We start from the raw sequence: 20,723 nt of genomic DNA on the forward strand, positions 1-20,723 counted from the left end.
AGTGATTAACACTCCATGGCCTTGGGGACGTAGGCCAGGGATGGAATTGCTTGCAGCCTTGTCCTGTGTCTCTGTCTCCACTTAGGGTCCTGTTCTATTCCTCTGGCCTCCAAGGTTAAGTTGTTTCTGGAAATTATGAAGTCCTTGATACTTTCTTGCAACAGCTTTGCAACAAAAGAAACAAATCCCTATCAGTTGCTGCCCGCAGCACTCTCAGGTTTTAATGAGGAACAGAATCATGTTTTTACCGGAAATCTGAATTCCAAAGGATACACGAAGGTCTGAGCTCAGTGTTTTATAAAATTCCATCATGGAGGGAAGGTGGGACAGCTGTATAAAAGGTGTGAATGGAATCTATCCTTTTCCAAAGTAACCAATAGATGTGTTGTATATGACCATCCTCTGGGTCTCTGTGTGGAAAACTACAAAATATGATAGGAATTTGCTCCCAGTCAACAAGGTCTTAATAAGTTAAAGAAGCTAGTCCTTTCTCTCACCTCCTTCTGGTTAAATCCCAGAAGGCTTCCTTCACTGGATCTTGAGAAGCTGTGCTGTGGCTGGGGCTGGCAGGGGAGAGCTACATCTTAGGGGCTCCTCTCCTTGGGGTATTGAGGATTTTCCTGAATCCCATGTTAATTTACACTCAAGCTTGCTTCCAGAATCAGAGGAGACACAATTTCAAAAGAGTAATACGATTAAAGATATGTTCATCAAAAGAACTTTTTCCATTTCAAACACAGGACAGCTGAGCCAAGCACACAGAGGCGTGCCATGCAGAAAAGCTCTTTGTCTCGTATTTATCAGCTGTCAGGTTCAGATGCAGGCAGTTGGCTAACGGATGTGTGTAATTTTCTGTGATAACGATAAGACATGTTTGGCTACTGGGATGCACTCATGGCATGGTGCGTACTTATAAAGGGTGACTTTGGGCTGTGAATACTGGCTTCTTACTCTCGCCAGCTCAACGAACAAACCAGGGCTGTTGTAGTTCCAATACCAGCAACCAATAAAAACTCCAAGGAGAGCGCCAGGCAGTTTTGATGTTAAGTTTTCCTTTCAGTGTTCATATGGATCCTCTGAGGAAAATATAGATTGGAGATGTCGTAGACTAAGACTCTCTAGGCCCAGATTCTAGGTCTACTGTCTGTGACCTTGAACCAGATACTTGAAGCTCTTGTCCTCCATTTCCTCATTTAGAAACATGAGCAGGAGCAACAAGCAGTTTGCCCTCCAGGCTCCTCAGTCAGGACTTTGGGGAATTTTTTTCAGAATCCCTAGATCACTTGCATTATAAGCTAATCTATTCTGTAAAATGTATTATTATTTATATAGAGCTTTTATAACATCTGTATACTTTTATCTCTAAAATAGAATCCTCAAGGTCATATGGACTGTACTATGTAGGGAAGCATGAACAAAACTATGTGTGCTTTCAATACAAATGTTTCTTCTCTAATAGTGTGCACCTGTGGTTGGAGGAATTCATGAATCTCATTTGCATAACTTATCCTACAAAGTCCTCATGAAAGAGGGAAAATGTGTCCAATATCCATACAGCACTCAGCATGGCACCTTGCTCTTCGTGAGGGCTATTGCTGCTCTCACTGCGGTCGGCTTGAACTGCAGAGCACTGTGGGTAATAAGAAGAGAATGAGGTGCCGTCAGATGGCCCTGTCTCTTAAATCCACCATTGACTGACTGCAGAACCTCTTGTCAGAGCCTCGGCCTCCTCAGCGGTAAACCTGGTCCAACACTGCCTTGTGGTTGGCTTACTAACTTCAGGCTTATTGTCTGGTTCTTAGCTAGTGTCCTGACACGTTATGGGAGTGGTCAGAACTCCAGGCCTCAGAGCTGGACCACATCTGAGATGTTAGGTGAATTCACAGCCTCCCCGACACCTCTGTTCTCTCAGAAGTACCTGACAATGGCTGGTCGTAGCCAACAGCATTGCTGCAGGATGATAAGGCATGAGGCACATGAAGACCTGACAGGACTTCGTAAATGCTGCTTAAGTTGTAAGATAGCGAAAGACCTCGAAAGAGTTTATATCATGCTGGAAACTGGGGAAATGATTCCTTATTTAAAAATAAAATAATGGAGTTAGATAGCATTTTAAACAGTAACAACAACCATGAAAAGTATCTTTCCATCTAAAAGCAGAAGACAGAAAGAAACCACCCCAACATAAGGCTCTTCCCAGAGAAGCCAGAGCAGTCTCCTGTGATGCAAAGACTCACTTGGGAATAGGAACAACAACTCCTATAATCTGTTCTACCAACCCCTTCTGAGAATCTGTCTTTCACCCTTCCTGTCTCAACTGCCTCTCCGTTAACTGACTGCTGGTTTGTTGGTTTATTGGTTTGTTTCTGCTAGGCAAGAGAAATATAAAAAACAAGAACCCTGGCGCGCTCTCTCTCTCTCTCTCTCTCTCTCTCTCTCTCTCTCTCTCTCTCTCTCTCTCTCTCGTACAAATGTTAAAAGTCTAGGCCATGTCTTCTGGTTTTTTAGCGTCATCTTCCTTAATCATTTCAAGGATGTCTCCTGGAAAGGTCTGTTCATGACAGAACAACTGCTTGCCTGAACTGTGTCTCTCTTCTCTTCCGCCTCTACATGAGCATCCGAGGATATTAGACCTGTGTAAGGAGAGCAAGGAGAAGCCATGTCGGCAGCTGCAGTTGGAACTCTGCTCAGGGGAGAGTTTCAGATTCAGTGCCCAAGCCAGGCTGACAGTCATTGGAGATGTGAGGGCATTGGAGCTGCACCAGTCTTCTAGGCGAAGCTAAGCTGAAGGTGAAGGGGCAGCAGAGAGGGTCTGGGATTAGCTGCCCCCTTGTGAAAGGCAGTGAGCAGCCTGCAAAAGAGGAGCACTCTTTGGGCCAAAGGTGAGAAGTATGATTGTCAGACCAGGTTTACAGGTCCAGCTCTTACTGGGGGTCATCTGGTATAGCTGTCACCACTGAGGAGCAGTGGGTGACTCTGAAGTGTTGTCCTTAGATAAGTGGCTGTCCTTACAACACTGCTTTACATATGGGCCTGGGTTCCTGTTGCATGCCGTGACAAAATACTAGAGGAAAATGACTTAAGGAAAGGCTGATTTAGGCTCATGCTTTCAAAGGACTCTGTTCATAGTTGGCTTCGTTGTTTTGGGGTCTGTGGTGAGGCAGAGAGTCATGGTATGTGATGGGGAAGAAAGAGAGAGGAGAGGACAGAGTTAAGAGGGGAACAGAAGAGGAAAGATGTGAAGAAAGGGGGAAGAGAAAAGGAGAAAGGAGAGGAGAGAGGAGATGGGGCAGAGATGAGGACACAGGACTAGGGGAGAAGGTGTGCCTTCAAAATACATCTCTAGTAACCTACTTCCCCCAAACCAACTCCAACCCCTAATACACCACTCATGACAGTTATCTTTGGATCAACCCACAAACATAGCTAGGATTCTCATGATCCAATCACCCCTCAGTAGCACCACCAACGGGGGACCAAGATCTCAGCAAGAGAGCACTTTCTGTGGTCATTCCGTTCATTCTGTGCGACCCACAATAGGGTCTGTGCAGCAATCCCAGGCCATCTGCAGAATCAGTTCTGAGAGCTTAAAGCAGGCCATGGGAGATGCAAGCCATCTCTGAGCTCCTCCTCTGGTGCCCACAGTCTTAGAAAAGGCCGGGGCCAACTAAGGACACGTCAGCACCGGGGAATTACATTTTGTACACAGCCTTTCAGTCACGACAGCGAGTGACCTTTAGGTGTTACCTGAGCTGTTATTTTGATTGAGATACTGTTCCACCTTTCTCCCAGGTCTTCTCAGCACTCCACTTTATCCACAAAACAACTCACTCTGAGCCTCACTCTGAGCCATAAGGATTGCAGGACAGAGAGAAGGAGGAGAGGCTGGGGAAAATGCAGTTTGTCCACAGTGGGAATACTTACAGAATTCTGCTTGAACCGCACAGATTTGAGAAAAGTGTATTGCCCAGCAAATCTTAACACAGCACAGATTCATGTCAGAAACTTTAAATTCATAAATTTAAATGCTGAAAAATTACAGTTTTATCTTTTAAAGTCTACTGAACAGCAACAAAACCCTGGACGACCACTTTGAAGAATGTGAATTTATAAACAAGGACAAAAACAGGGGTAATAAGATGTTTAATTTTTATTTAATTTAGTTTTGGCTCTCTAGATTGAAGTTATAAGTCTATATAAGTTATAAGTCTAGCACGAGGTCTTTTAGAAGATAATAATTAAACAATTCTTTAATGCATGAGTCTACCTATATTTAGCATATATTGGCATATTTAAAAAAATATCTTTAGGGGCTGGAGAGATAGCTCAGTGGTTAAAAGCACTCACTGCTCTTGTAGATGATCTGAATTTAATTCCCAGAGCTTACGTGGTGGCTTACAACTGTCCGTAACTCCTGTTTTATGGGATCTGATACCTCTTCTGACTTTCAGGGGGTTCCTGCACATATATGGTACACATACATACATTCAAGAACACGTATAGAAACACACACACTTAAAATAACAACAGTAAACATTAAAAATTTCTTTAAAGATACAAAATTTGCGTGCGCCCATGTGTGTTCAGAGAGCCATTTAAACCAACAGCTTCAATAGGTTTTGTATATGCACCCATTCGCTTTTGTTTTTGAGACAAGGTCTCGCATATTCCAAGCTGGCCAAAAGCTTGCTATGTGCGCACTAATGACCTTGAATATCTCCTGAATTTCCCTCCTGACAACCAGGCTTACAAATGCATATGTGATGATGTCTAGTTTGTGCAGAGCTGGGGATCAAACCCAGGACTGCACACATGTTAAGCAAGCACTCTCTCATCTGAGCACATCCCCAGTACCACTCATTATTGATGGAATAGAGAGGCTTTTAGTTTTCTTCCATATTGCTGCTCCCTGTGGAGAATTCTGTTTAATTTCAAAGCTGTAAGCAATTCCATTTGCCCCCTGCGGTTCCCTGAACTTCATGGTCACTCTGCATTCAATACCATTTTGCTTTCTAGCTATAATTATGTGTTTGGACCAGAGCAAGCAGTTGCTTCCCGAGAGCCGTTTCAGCTTTGTCATTTGTGTTAATTCCTAGTCACAACACTCGGGTGAGAGGAACCACCGAGATGGGATAATTTGAGCTCAGAGTTCCTCCACTGTTCTAAACTCTTCAGAGAAAAGGGACTAAAATAATCCAATGTCATCACACATATTATAACCCAAATTCCCTGAAGGCTTAAAAACCAAGCCCCAGGGCTCAGTAGAAAAGGGCTGAGAGACTGAGTGCTCATGCAGTGTGACAAATGCTTCATCAGGCACAACTGCATCCTGGGAACACCGGGGCTTCATAACTGAAGGATAGCTAGGGTGTTCGACTTGGTTCCTGAAAAATGACCCTATATATCACTTTGGCTTCCTCTAGTGTATCTGGATTGTTTAAATTTCCCTAGATCGAGAATTCTGGGACACCTCGGTGCACCCTCGATCCTGACATTCTACCTCATTCTTCTGAGTCGGCAGTCAGCAAAGCTGGTGGGGAGGAGCAGCACGACCTCCATGTCAAGAAGCAGTGTGAGCATACATCCACGTTACCCACATTCACAGACACTGCGCATCCAGTGGAGGGCCTACCCACTTAATGCAATGGGCGCAATATACATATGGCAACCTGCCACTTTTTGAGTGTCCAACTCTCTTGACCTCTATAGACACTCTGTAGTCTACAGGTAAGTTTGCATGATGCTTTCTGGGTTTTAGGTGCCTGCAACCAAAAAGCACACTCTGAACAAGCTGCCCAAATGGTTTGTAAAGACGTTGAATTAAGTAAGAGGACACGAATTGCTCCCGAACCATACACTTACATGACAAATCTTTAAAAGACCTGCACATGGTTAATTGAATCTGGTTTTGCTTAAGTAGGAACTGAGATGATGTCTTTGGAAAATGATATTTTTTTTCCTACTTGCAAGAAAAACGTCATATATACAAATGAAACCATCAAATGACGGGGGTTGGAAATACTTGAGCAACACAACAGTTTTGATCTTGAAGTTCTCCTTCCCCTTCCCTGGTTTCATCATCCTTTTGTCCCATAACTCTGAGCTATAAACCATGTTGATTTACTCATTGGTGGTGTTGGCTTTAAAGAGAAATTCGGCCTCTGTATTGTTTGGAGGTTAAGCCTCTGAGCTATAGGAGTAGAACCAAACCAAATGTCTTCAGAAGACATTCAGGCATGAGTGGCAAAGCAAGGAGTTTGGTCTTTGGGGAATCAATGTGACAAGAGGAAAGTTGTGTTATATGCCTCAGTTTGTCTCTTCTTTTCCCTCAAAGACATAGGGGCCCCGAGAAAAGGCACAAGGCTGGTTGTGTGTCTTTTCTGCCGGTGTCACAAATATATACACACACCTCTCACTTACATACACAGAGCTGTGTAGTTTAAGCGTCTCACATCATGGGACACCCTGACGATGATGAAATAAGACATCACCAAAATCTGCATAAATAAACACTGAGTGTGATGATTAATGCTGTCAACTAGACAGGATAGCAGGACACCAAGACAGGCCCTGTGTCTGCCTGTGAGGGATTATCTAGGTTAGATTAACTGAGTTGGAAAAACCCACCCTAATATGAGGGGTGTGACCCCATTAGTTAGGCTAATAGGCTGAATATAAAGGGGGCAGGTAACTGGACAGCAACATCCATCTCCATTTGCTTCTTGACTGTGGATACGATGTGGACAGTCAACATCATGCTCTAGTCTCCAGCCTCCGCTACCATGATGCCCTGCACCTTGGGCCTGTGAATCTAAACACACCTTTCCTGAAGTTGGAACACAGTTTAAGAATGGAGTCCTGCACTGAGATCGGGACCCCTGTTGAAGGAATCAGAGAAAGGTCTGGAAGAGCTTGAAGGGGCTCAAGACCTCATATAAACAACAATGCCAACCAACTAGAGCTTCCAGGGACTAAGCCACTACTCAAAGACTGACCCTGGGCTCCAAATTCATAGGTAGCAATGAATAGCCTAGTAAGAGCACCAGTGGAAGCGGAAGCCCTTGGTCCTGCCAAGACTGAACACCTAGTGAACGTGATTGTTGGGGGGAGGGCGGTAATGTGGGGAGGGTGGAGAGGGGAAGCCCATATAGAAGGGGAGGGGGAGGGGTTAGGGGGATGTTGGCCCAGAAACCGGGAAGGGGAATAATAATCGAAATGTAAATAAGAAATACTCAAGTTAATAAAGATAAAAAGAAGAAGAAGAATCGAGTCGTGCAAAGGGGAATTCTGAGCGCTTGTGAGAAAATTCCCAGAAAACAGGAGTCTTGTGACCCAAGTTTCTTCAAAGCATAGAATTGTTCTTGGAAAGTGTTTTCATGCCTCTCCTAGGTGAAGCAGATTAGTGTTCGTTTACTTTAGATAATTCAGCACAACTGGCTGTTATCTGTTTATATACCTCTATGGAAAAATGCGTTTTCGTCATGAGTCACTTGTCCTCCACTTGCTGCTTGTCCTCATGAATGGACACTTTACTCATATGATTCTTCTTAATCTTGCAGAGTATAAATTGTCTGATGCTCTGAATAAAGTTGGCTAGTGCATGACACTTAAGTCTGTCTGAGATTTTAGGCTCCATATTCCCAGGTCCCACCGCCAACAAGAGTAGTAAACAAGAACAGTAACTAATACACTGAATGGAGATTAAAATCATGCATTTGAAACACGAGAAAAAAATCTAATTAATAGGTTTTATGAACCCATCCTTATTTCTATTTCTTCATACACATCCCTAATTTCCATTTCTTATTAAGTTTAGTAGTGTGGTGGTAGCAAGACTACCCATTAAATCGTTATACTGAAACTCAAGTGAACAGTATATCCAAAGGTTACACATTCATTTCAGTCTCTAGGCATGAATGACAAATGAAATGACATATGGCAGCTCTTTACTCCTGAGGGCTTAGAGTTTTAATGACCATTTCAGGCTAGCACCAGCTCTTTCCAATGACAAATGTACTATCACTTTCTCCTCAACAAGAGGGAAAACACTAATACAGACAAGAAGAAATTATAAGCAAAATAATATTTTAAAGAATTTTTTGCAGACTCCAACATTTCTGAATCACTTGGCAATGTGAGCATTGGTGTAATGTTTGTTCATCCTTAGGGTGCCTACAGCTTCAGAGGTTTAGTGTTATCATCATGGCAGGAATCATGACATTGTGAAGGCAGACATGGTACTGAAGAAGTTGCTGAGAATTCTGCATCTAGATCTGCAGGCAGCAGAAGGAGACTGTGAGCCACACAGGGCATAGCTTGAGCATAGGAGACCTCAAAGTCCACTTTCACAGTTACACTCTTCCTCCAACAAGAACACACCTCCTATAGGCCAAGCATTCAAACAATATCCCATGATGAGTCCATGGGGGCCATTCCTATTCAGATCACCAAATCATTTTTAAGCTATAACTTAAGAGCTACCAAAATGGTACAAGTGACTAATGCTAGACAATTGGGATTCTCCCCTGAGGGGCTTGTACCCTGACACTAGCATGTATTCACTTTCTTTTCCATGAGAAATTCATGCACACTCTCTCAGGGCTTGCTTTCTTCTGAGAGCCTTCCTTTTATTCCTTGTGCTTAACCTATAGGAAATAATTCTCTCTTTTTTAAATTTTTTTAAATTTACATTAGGTTCCCCAAACATAAGCCCTCTATCCCATTCCCATCCCCTTCTTTTATAAAGGTATTCCCCTCCCCATACATCCCCTTCCTGCACCCTGACATTCCTCTACACTGGGGGTCCAACCTTGGCAGGACCAAGGTCTTCTCCTTCCACTGGTGCACAACAAGGCCATCCTCTGCTACCTATGCAGTTGGAGCCATGGGTCAGTCCATGTACAGTCTTTCGGTAGTGGTTTAGTCTCAGGGAGCCCTGGTTGGTTGGCATTGTTGTTCTTATGGGGTTGCAAGCCACTTCACCTCTTTCAGTCCTTTCTCTAACTCCTTCAATGGGAATCCCATTCTCAGTTCAATGGTTTGCTGCTAGCATTTGCCTCTGTATTTGACATGCTTCAGCTGTGTCTCTCAGGAGATGGCTATATCCGGCTCCTGTCAGCATGCACTTCTTAGCTTCATCAATCTTATCTAGTTTTGGTGAATGTATATATATGAGCTATATACCCATGTGGGGCAGGTTCCTTCAGTCTCTGCTGAAGAACTTTGCCTTCATATCCCCTCCTATGAATATTTTGTTCCCCCTTTTGAGAAGGAGTGAAGCATCTGCACTTTGGCCATCCTTCTTCTTGAACTTCATGTGGTCTGTGGATTTTATCTTGGGCAATTTGAGATTTTGGGCTAATATGCAATTATCAGTGAGTGCATACCATGTATGTTTTTATGTGATTGAGTTACCTCACTCAGGGTATTTTCTAATACCATTCATTTGCCTATGAATTTCATGATGTCATTGTTTTTGATAGCTGAGTAGTACTCCATTGCGTAGAGGTATCATATCCATTTTCTGTATCCATTCCTCTGTTGAAGGACATCTGGGTTCTTTCCAGCTTCTGGCTATTATAAATAAGGCTGCTATGAACATAGTGGAACACGTGGTTTGTTGAATATTGGAACATCTTTTGGATAGTATACCTGGGTCCTCAGGTAGTGCAATGTCCAATTTTCTGAGGAACCACCAGACTGATTTCGAGTGGTTGTACCAGTTTGCAATTCCACCAACAATGGAGGAATGTTCCACTGTCTCTACATCCTTGCCAGCATCTGTTGTCACCTGAGTTTTTTATCTTAGCCATTCTGACTGGTGTGAGGTGGAATCTCAGGGTTGTTTTAATTTGCATTTCCCTGATGACTAAGGATGTTGAACATTTCTTTAGGTGTTTCTCAGCCATTCAATATTCCTCAGCTGAGAATTTTTTGTTTAGCTCTGTATCCCATTTTTAATAGGGTTATTTGTCTCTCTGGAGTCTAACTTCTTGAGTTCTTTGTATACTTTGGATATTAGCCCTCTATCAGATGTAGGATTGGTAAAGATCTTTTCCCAATCTGTTGGTTGCCATTTTGTCCTAACCACAGTGTCCTTTCCCTTACAGAAACTTTGCAGTTTTATGAGGTCCCATTTGTCGATTCTTGATCTTAGAACATAAGCCATTGGTGTTTTGTTCAGGAAAATTTCCCCAGTGCCCATGTGTTCGAGACTCTTCCCCACTTTTTCTTATATTAGTTTGAGTGTATCTGGTTTGATGCGGAGGCCCTTGATCCACTTGGATGTAAGCTTTGTACAGGGCGATAAGAATGGATCAATTTGCATTCTTCTACATGCTGACCTCCAGTTGAACCAGCACCATTTGTTGAGAATGCTATCTTTCTTCCATTGGATGGTTTTAGTTCCTTTTTCAAAGATCAAGTGACCATAGGTGTGTGGGTTCATTTCTGGGTCTTCAGTTCTACTCCACTGGTCTATCTGTCTGTCTCTGTGCCAATACCATACAGTTTTTATCACTATTGCTCTGTAATACAGCTTGAGGGCAGGGATGGTGATTCCCAGAAGTTCTTTTGATGTTGAGGATAGTTTTTGCTATCCTGGGATTTTTGTTATTAAAATGATTTTGCAAATTGCTCTTTCTAACTTTATGAAGAATTGAGTTGGAATTTTGGTGGGAATTATATAGAATCTGTAGATTGCTTTTGGCAAAATGGCCATCCTTACTATATTAATCCTGTCAATCCATGAGCATGTGAGGTCTTTCCCTCTCCTGAGATTTTCTTCAATTTCTTTCTTCAGAGACTTGAAGTTCTTGTCATATGGATCTTTCACTTGCTTGGTTAAAGTCACACCGAGGTACTTTATATTATTTGGGACTATTGCGAAGGGTGTCATTTCCCTAATTTCTTTCTCAGCCTGTTTATCCTTTGAATAGAGGAAGGCTACTGATTTGTTTGAGTTAATTTTATACCCAGACACTTTGCTGAAGGTGTTTGTCAGGCTTAGTAGTTCTCTGGTGGAACCTTTGGGGTAACTTCATACCATCTGCAAATAGTGATATTTTGACTTCTTCCTTTCCAATTTGTATCCCTTTGGCCTCCTTTTGTTGTCTGATTGCTCTGGCTAGGACTTCAAGTACTATATTGAATAAGTGGCGAGAGAGTGGGCAGCCTTGTGTAGTCCCTGATTTTAGTGGGATTGCTTCAAGTTCTTCTCCACTTAGTTTAATGTTAACTATGAGTTTGCTGTATATTGCTTTTACTGTCTTTAAGTATGGGCCCTTGAATTTCTGATCTTTCCAGGACTTTTATCATGAAGGAGTGTTGAATTTTGTCAAATGCTTTCTCAGCATAATTCTTAATATAAATCCAACTTTGTGTCATCACACAGTATAGGCCTGAAACTGGCGTCTGCCCCAGGGTGACAAACCTCAAGTTAGCCTGAGTTAAATGTCTTTACAGCTTAAGGGAATTTCTCAGTCTGGTGAAGGTGGCATCGTGGAGCTGTGTCTCTACCTCCTCTCTGATGGTAGTAACACTAGGAATAGTGGCACTTAGGTATTTTTATCTTCTATAACAATGAACTGTGCCCATTTTAGGATGACATTTCTCTGTGACATTCACATGGCATCCACACTGTTAAGCTACCGGTCAGTAAGGAAACAGAAAACAAATACTACTGTCGATGACACTATGACAACTTTTGCCATGGTTGACGACTTTATTAGGATCAAATGATTCCTCACATCTTCCTTCTAGATAACACCACGGTGTTTTATAGGCGCGCATATTTCATTAGGCATGTCAGAGCCCTACAAGTGGGCAAAAGCCTCAGAATATTTGGCTGAAATCCCAAAAAACTTCAAGAATGATGGGTATTATGTTCTTCTGTTCCTATCCACTTAAAAGAAATCCCTGTGTTTGGTAACAGTGGGTGCTAACAAGTTTCAGTGCTTCTGATGTTCTCTGATGCTCCTGTGGGTCTAAAAGTCTTCTGAGCTTTGTCTACACTTGGCCGTGTGTTCTGCTACTGGACTGGAGCAGTTGCACTCACCGTGCCTACCCACTATGCCTACCAGGGATGGCAGATGAAGTCCACACTAATCTTGGACTTCTCCTTAAGTAAAATCGGAGTTCCATGAGACAACTCTCTCTCGGTATTGCCAAGGCCTAGCTCGGTGCTAGTGATAGACAATCTTGCTGTTTACTGTGTTTGCTTGCTTTGAAACTCAGAAAATTAATCTCTTTCAGATGTCCATTTTGAAATGTATCTTGAAAACCTTTATGAATGTCACTACTGAGCTTTTTTGTGGCAAACATCAAGATTACGAGCATGATTACTATTCATTTATGTCCACGAGGAAGCTAAGTCTGTATTAGAGGGAAATTTGGAACTGCGTAGTTCAAATTAGAACACAGGAAGAAATGCTATGTGAAATGCCTCAGGTGAACAGAATGGTTTATTGTTCAATTTTGTTTATATAAGGCTCATGTGCAGGCAAATCTTATCTATCTAGATTGTGACAATCCCTGACTGGATTGGAGCAGTGACTGGAGAGGAGCAGGAAGGGAACCAGCGATAATTGTGTTCTATTTCTTAATCTTGGTGGCCATGCATCTTTGAATATACAGCACTTTCATTCATGTGCACAGTAGACGTCATAAAAAGGTCAACTCAGAATTTTTAAAAAGCATGCAGTACCCATATGGGGGCTATTTCTTATTGTTCTTGAAGTTCAACAGTGTTCTTAGCATTTTTTCTGGAAAATATCTGCAGAGCCTCAAAACTGAGTCAGAACCCCCTCCCTGAAGAACCCCAAGTGTTTTATTGGGCATCTCCATTTCTTCAAACAATGTTCTTACTATAGGAGGTACTCAAACACTGTTAAGCAAATGAACACAGCATTCTACACCTTGAACTGCACTCCACATGGCCTCTTTCTGGGCCACTGAGGGCTCTTCAATGCCTCCTTTTATTCTGTACGACACACCAGGATCACCTGTGAGCGTCAACTCCAAGGGCAGAAGCCACACACCCTTTCTTTTGCTGGTGTGGATGCGGAGAAAAGAACAGGATTGCTCTTTTCTTTATCTCACTAAGGAAATACAGTTTCCCACACACGAAGAACAAGAACTCACGATGACTGCACACTTTGCTTTCTAGCTCGTCCCTCACTCTTCAGTACTAGAGCACCATTGTGTCTGGACAAGAACCAGTGATTCTTACTAAAGTTAGCTGCATTCTGGAACAGCGATTGAAGGCTGTATTTGACGTGATGGCTACACGCTAAAAGAATGCTTAACCAACTCTCAGTCTACGGACATCTCTGTGTTATTTTTAAACCTTTAATTTTAAAAAAGTAACACATCCCTTCCTTACATTCTCATTGACAGTAACTGCGCTTGCTTAGTTCCTTAGTTCTGTGCCAAACTGTCCACGTGACGGATAAATTTTTAGAATACCCATTGTCCAATGCGAAGAAGACTTCAAGGATGTGTTTCTATGGTAGCAAATCCCACAACCCACTGATGATGTTTTTAGTGTGTTAATGCCTCTGAAATCACGAGCCGCCTAATGCTCTGTGGCAAATTCCAGTCTGTGCCAGCCAGGTGACAATGCTGTTGTCCTTTCTGGGCCACCTTGCAGCACACAGTCAGAGAACCACCTAACAATCACTTCAGGAGAACTGTGGCTATATGCTATGCAGACATCTTGTCCTCTTCAAGATCGAGAGTGTCACCCTTAAATCTTACAAGATAGGTATCATTGGCTTGGGGAAAGCTCTCAGAGACTAAAGCAATGCTCTAGTGACATTACATCTTAAGGGATCTCAAGGGAACATGTGGCACCCTAAGGATGGACAAACATTACACCAATGCTCACATTACCAAGTGATTCAGAAATGTTGGAGTCTGCGAAAAATTCTTTAAAATATTATTTTACTTATAATCTCTTCTTGTCTGTATTTATGATCAATAATTAAAGTCTTTAAGTAATACATAAAGACCAGCTTAGGCAAATTTAAGATACCATTGTTCATCTTATTTTGTTTTTCAAGGTTGTACAAATCAGATACCCACTTTAAACATGAGCAAATCTTTGGAGGTTAAAAATGTCCAGTTCCATCTGGTAGGATTGATGGATGGCTGTGATTCAGCATGAAACTGTCAGTCAGACCACTGTGTGTGAATTCATAGAGATCAGCTTCATTCTCCTCCAGTGTTTTCTCCTGGAGTTGTTCCTGATTTTGTTACCAGCATTCATCCAAGTCCATTGCTGAAAGTCTTGTGAGAAGACATAGCAAGAAGCCTTGCCAAGTGCACTGTGTATCATAGAAAGAATAGCCAATGTTCAATTTAATTGGTGAAATTTATATGTGTGTGAGAACGTGCACACCAGCGTGTATGTGTGTGTGAACTTGCATACTTGCATGTGCATGTATGTTTGCATGTGTGTGAATGTGCACACTTGCACGTATGTATGAACATGCACACTTGCATGTGTGTATATGTGTGTAAACATGCACACTTGCATGTGTGTATATGTGTGTAAACATGCACACTTGCATGTGTGTATATGTGTGTAAACATGCACACTTGCATGCATGTATGTATGTGTATGTGCACACTTGCATTTGCATGTGTGTATGTGCCTGCCATTGATGTACTTGCAGGGGCCAGAAGAAGACATTAAATTTCCTGGAACTGGAGTTGCAAGGCAGTTATGAGCTGTCAAACCCAAAGGCTGGGAACTGGACTGTGGTTATCTGGAAAAGCAGCAGTGCTTTTGAGAGCAGTGCCATCCCTTCAACCCAGATTATTTATATATAATCATCTTGAGGCTCATCAATTACAGCTGTTTTTATGTATTTGGATGTTTTTCTACTGAGGCCCTTATCATTTCTTGCTAACATTTACAGTATTTTATTTTTACATGTTAAAGGAATACTGAATCTTTACTCACACAAACATTTTTCTCAGTTTTATCCATCTTTTGAGCTTTGCTAATGGTAGAGTTGGACTTTAGAGACAAATTCAGCTACTAAGGGTTGCCAGGCAATTTCAGCCCTGACAGCTGCCGATTGCTTTCCTATGACTCCTTCTAGACTGAGGGAGGGGCACACACACACATGTAACGTCAGCTACCATAAGCATATATACAAAATGCTAAGGCATTGCTGCTTAGTCTTTGCCTTTGACCACATTTCCCCTGAGAGAAGAATGTTCTAGGTTGCTCCATACCAGACTCTCCACATTGCTTCAGAGGCTGCACAGAAGTAATCTTTTATTTGCCAGAGGTGGTTATCACAAAACTGATCTAATGAGAAACAGCTTCTTCCAGTTATTCCTAAGCGCCCAGGTCCCCAGCATTTGGCTTGTGCCCAAGCAAGAGTTGGGCCTCCAAGTGTTCCAACTGGGTTAGCCAGACAGCACTGGGCTAGCACACAGTGCCACCAAAACTCTGTGACTCTGACGATGAACTGTGACCACTGGTCTAGTTGGCACTACTGCATTTCAGGGTCAGCCATGTCCCTGCCATGAAACAGACATCTGCTCTAGAGAAAAAACACGATTTGAGGTTCTGAGTTTGTTTTCTGATCTTATCTCTCAGATGGACGCAGTAGTGTTACTAAGATCTCTGACAATGCTGCCTCTGGAGCTGTTCTTCTTGTTCATCTCAACTCTCCTCCCTTGATGTCCGATACTAAAACAGTGTCAGGCTGGAGAAACAGTTTGCTGTACAAGCATGAGATCTGAGTTCAACCTCTATGACATCTGTCTGTCTAACATCTGTCTGTTTATCATCTATCCACACGTCTGTTTGTCTGTATGTCTATCTGTCTGTCTGTCTATCATCTTTCCATGTCTGCTATCTATCTGTCTATCATCTATCATTTCTATCTTCTATCTATCTATCTATCTATCTATCTATCTATCTATCTACCTATTATCTGTCATCTACCTGTCAATATCTATCTGTGTGTCTATCTATCTGTCTGTCTGCCTTTCTATCATCTATATATCTATCCTATCTATCTATCTATCTATCTATCTATCTATCTATCTATCTATCTATCTATCTATCTATCTATCTTTTTCTTCTCTCCTATGTTACCTCCCAATCAGAGATTCCCCTTTCTCTCCTGTTCTCAGTCCCTGCTCCCAACTTCCCTTCTCCCCCAGGTCCATTTCTCCTCTCTTTTCTATGACCTATATATATATTTTTTAAATCTAGGACTGGCAGCCTGGGTTTGTAGTGAGAGCACTGAGAGTAGAGATGTGCAGATCCCTGAAGCTCACTGGCCAGCCAGCTTGCCTCCTTGGCCAGCACCAAGTGGGGAATCCTGTGTCAAAGGTCAAGATATAAGACACTTGAGGATCCCTACCCCAGGTTGAACTTTGATCTACACATACAAGCTCACGTAGCCTTAAACACATAAATGTATGCATTCATGTATGCACACACGGAAATAAAATAAAGTAGGAGATGGAGATATGGTTCAGTGCATAATAATGCCAACCATTCTTGTAGAGGACCAGAGAGTTTCACTTCCTGCACCCACGTGAAGATCCAATGCCCTTTTCTGGACTCTGTGGGCACCTGCATTCCGATATGTGTGCGTGTGTATGTGCACACACCCACACCTAAAAAGTAAACAGCGTAAATAAAATCAGTGTACGAGTCAGTTAGGTATGTCTTTCTCCACACCTTCCTTCCCTCACTTTGTGACAGCCCCTTCTGGATTATCAGGGACAGTTTGGTTTATGCTTACCATTGCACAGGGACTGCTGACTTGAAATCCAAGGTTAGAAACATCACAAGGCTTTACTGGACTTTTGGTTCACTTACCTTAGCCAGGACCAGGTGGCTAAGTATCTTTCCAGTCTGCTTAAACAATCACGAGCCATGAGAATCATGGGGTTCTTTTCGTTAACTTCAGCGATCCACTCTATAGTCATCTAACACTAACAGGATTTTCCCCCTGAAATGTGTCACTTTAGGGTTACTTCCCCATGTGTTGAACTGTTATTATTTTTGCCTCTCTTACCCAATTACAGAGAAGTTAATGTCAAGATTTGTTATAGCTTTAATACGGTTTGTGTGATTCTCCTATACTTGTAGAGAGGCATCAAACACACTACTTTTGAACAAACGGACCATGGGAAGCAGGAAATGACTTGTAATGGAGCAAGCAGAGTCCTCAAGAGCAGGACACTGCCGGCCTCTGAACTTCAGGGGGAGGGTGAAACCTTGTGACAAAGCAGAAGAGAAACATCTGATTGCAGAGAGAAAACTGGGAAGGAGAGAAAGGCCAAGGCGGGAGTAAGATTGGGTTCTGCATGAGATAAAGAGAGAGAGAACAACTTCCGGTGACCAATGTCAGTCATGCTCGGTTGTCTTGAAAATTCAGTCCAAGTGTCTCCTGGGTGGAATGAAGGACATGGGATTCCTAACAAGGATCCTAAGAAGTCTCCTGAGGAAGCAGAAGGGCTGGTAAGGATCAACACTGTTTTAACTTCAGACACAGTGTCTACTTCATGGAAGCAGAAGAAGAAACCAGAGGCCAGAAGTTCCACTTTCAATGCAGGGTTTATACCTAGGAGTTTGTCACTGACAGTGTGACAAAAGCCAGAATGTGTCATTCACATCACCAAAGGTTAAAACACCCTTGAGAACAGTGTTTTATAATGCAATACTGAGCCAGATACTATGCGATGGGTTCCTTCAGCTTTCTTTGATACTCTATAGACTGGAACAAAGCTGTCTGTAGAGATGGTTCATTGGTTAGGTGAGGGCAATCAGAAGAACCCGAGTTCAGATCCCTAGAACCAAAATAAAGCTGGGTGCAGGCAAAGATGTGTATTTGAAATTTAATTCAGTTTCATCTAATGCATCTGAGACAGATTATCAAGTAACCTTGCCAACCATAAGCATAGACGCTCCAAAGAAAGCCAAAATTATCTTAGAGAAGTGTTTGCAGTTCTACACAACATAGAGATTAAAATCAGCACGATAGAGACTTCAAGGGGTAGGAATGCCCAACCAATAACTGGATTTTATTCCTTTATATAAGTTTTGTTTACATAACTGTGAGGCATGCCAATTATGCTAATTATGTTGCAGTCTTGTCTTGAAATAATTTCGGCATCTTCAAGGTTTTGTTTTTCAAAACAATAATTTCCAGAAAGGAGCAAAGAAATTATCCTTTTGTGGGAGAATGAGATCTCTCTCTCTCTCTCTCTCTCTCTCTCTCTCTCTCTCTCTCTCTCTCTCTCTGAAGATGTAATTTTGGATTGGGTCTTGGAAACTTGCCTAATAGTCTAATGGAATTCAGTAACACTCTTTCTTCTACCACATCCAAAGTGACAATAAAGCCATGGATCTGATCGCGAACATTGTACAACTACTATTAAATAAGTAATGGTGCCAGGAGTCTTCTGGCTTCCATTTTGTAGAATGATCCACAATGGTGCAAAGTCAACAGAGGAGCAACCTTTCCCATTTTGACATCGACTCGGCTCAGCGATATCTAACTTGGGATTCATCTTCTGAGCCTACTGTGCAAAGATGTGAGCTAGGGAAGTGGGCATATTTATTACGACCAGCTTTCCAGTGTGTCCACAACAAAACCGCACTGCAGGCTTCTTTTCAAATCATGTCTCTGCTCCTCTCACCAGCACTATTAGCAACAAGGAAATATTGACTAAAATTTCTCTGGAAAGTTCCCTGTTCTAAAATTTTAGAACGACTGAAAGGCATGAGATGTTAGAAAGCAGGTGGGAGAACACAATGACCGAAATTACAGGCTTGCCTCTGATCCAACCTCTGCCTTTCTTAAGGGCAGTTAACACGTTGGCCTCCCAGCACAACACTCAACCAGATGGAGACTTGTTCGCATACAGAAAGGGAGGTGGGTAACATCATATTCTCCCTGTCAGTGCAAAATTCCTACCTAAGTGAGAGTGTTCAGACAAGAATAGCTCCATCCAGAAACCTCTCCTGCTTTTCTGGTACACTCAGGCATTAGGACAATGACTTTAATAGGGGTGAGGGGGGCAAATGGCACAGCTCAGAGGCCCACAGAGAACTCAAAAGGAAGAGCTTCTGAACTTCCACTGACACAGCAGTGGACAGGATTTAGTTCACATCCTGGAATGAACTTCACAAGCTTACCATGTTTTTATGTCCCGAGCAACATAGGCAACTAAATACATAAAAGTAAAAAGAACGGGTCTAAGGGTCATTGGAGGGAATCTGTTCTTACGTTATGTCCGTGGCTCTTGTAGGCCTTACTGAAATGATGCTGGAGGTGCTGAGGGAGTTGTGTTTTCCCCCTGCGTCCGGTTGCCCTGCTGCATATTCACTATCTCCAGGTCTCATATGCATTAGAATCGAAGGCATCGATTACAGTATGATTACAGTACCTTCACATGACCATCCATACTGGGAGGGATCACCCAGCTGCTACCCTGTGGTCCCTCCACCGATCACACTTACGTGACTCTATTGACCCGTATGGAAGAGACTCTCTGGAGATCCTTCTCTCTGGTAAACCAATAGCCCTCTGCCTCTGATAAAAATGCATGCAGAACCTCTTCCTGTAAAATTAAAGGAAAGTGTCGCAGGTCCTCCTGTCCTGAAGTGGTCAAAGAATGACGTCTGAAGTATCATGACTCTCCTCTATAGTCAGTAAGTACCCACTATGGGCTAAAATATAAGTAATAAAAAAAAGTGATATGAAAGATGTAAGCTACGAGTAGTTGCCTTTAGCTGACTTTGGAGGGCAGTGAGCAACACATTGCTACTTACTTCTGGGTGATAGGAGAAAGGACCTGCGGCCCCTGGGGGCACACTAACAACACAGAGGAACCAACAATGGAATCAATGGAGTCTACTCGCTTTTCCTGTTTGAGCCTAAAATGTCTCCCATTGGCCTGTGAGGAGATCATGTAACCTTGAGGAGAAGAGGCCTACCTGACAGAGCTAGGTCTCCAGGGATAGGATTTAGAAGCTAATAGCTGGGTCCCAGGTTCCAGGCCTGCTGTTTATTGTCTGCTATGGTGGGAACAGCGTCCAACAGAGCCTTTCTTCACCATGTCCGGCACCAGGACACCATGGCAGCCTTCTCTGACAAGATGGAACTGTACACTTAGAAACTTTAAATCAAAATAAACCTCTCTGCCTTTACATTGCTTCGGGATGACATTGTGGCCATGGTGCTCCAAAGGGAACTAACATTGTCACCTGAGATCACGGTTTTTAAATTCATAGTGACATATCACACACACACACACACACACACACACACACACACAGACACACACACACACACACAGACACACAGACACACACACACACAGACACACACACACACACACCCATTGTGCATATGCAATGAAATAGGTCTCACAAAGCAATAACGACTTATCTTACATGTGATTAATTGAAATATTTTTCTTGAGTCCATTTATAAAGCATTGTGTAAGCTTCCTTAACATTTAGTTTCTGACGTTCGGGTAGAAAGCAGTTCCCAAGATGCAGCGAGACAGATGGGTTGCAGCTAAACACATGACTTGCAAGTGACTTCGGATGCATTAGGATGTATGCTTGAGCTGTAATGGTCTGTTCCCAGGGTCTGGGAATTCTGTCTATTCCCAATTCCAGACGCACAGGTCTGAAATGTCGTTTAGTTTTTTATTAAAGGGAAAGACAATAAACC

General features: G+C 42.6%; 1 protein-coding gene across 2 annotated transcripts in view; it reads right to left on the bottom strand.

Annotated features, from left to right (window-relative positions):
• The window catches only part of Rnf150 (ring finger protein 150), a 223,702-nt gene that overhangs the window by 172,748 nt on the left and 30,231 nt on the right, over positions 1-20,723 (bottom strand).

Source organism: Rattus norvegicus, chromosome 19 (assembly GCF_021556685.1).
Source record: "Rattus norvegicus strain SHRSP/BbbUtx chromosome 19, alternate assembly SHRSP_T2T, whole genome shotgun sequence".
Lineage (NCBI taxonomy): Eukaryota > Metazoa > Chordata > Mammalia > Rodentia > Muridae > Rattus > Rattus norvegicus.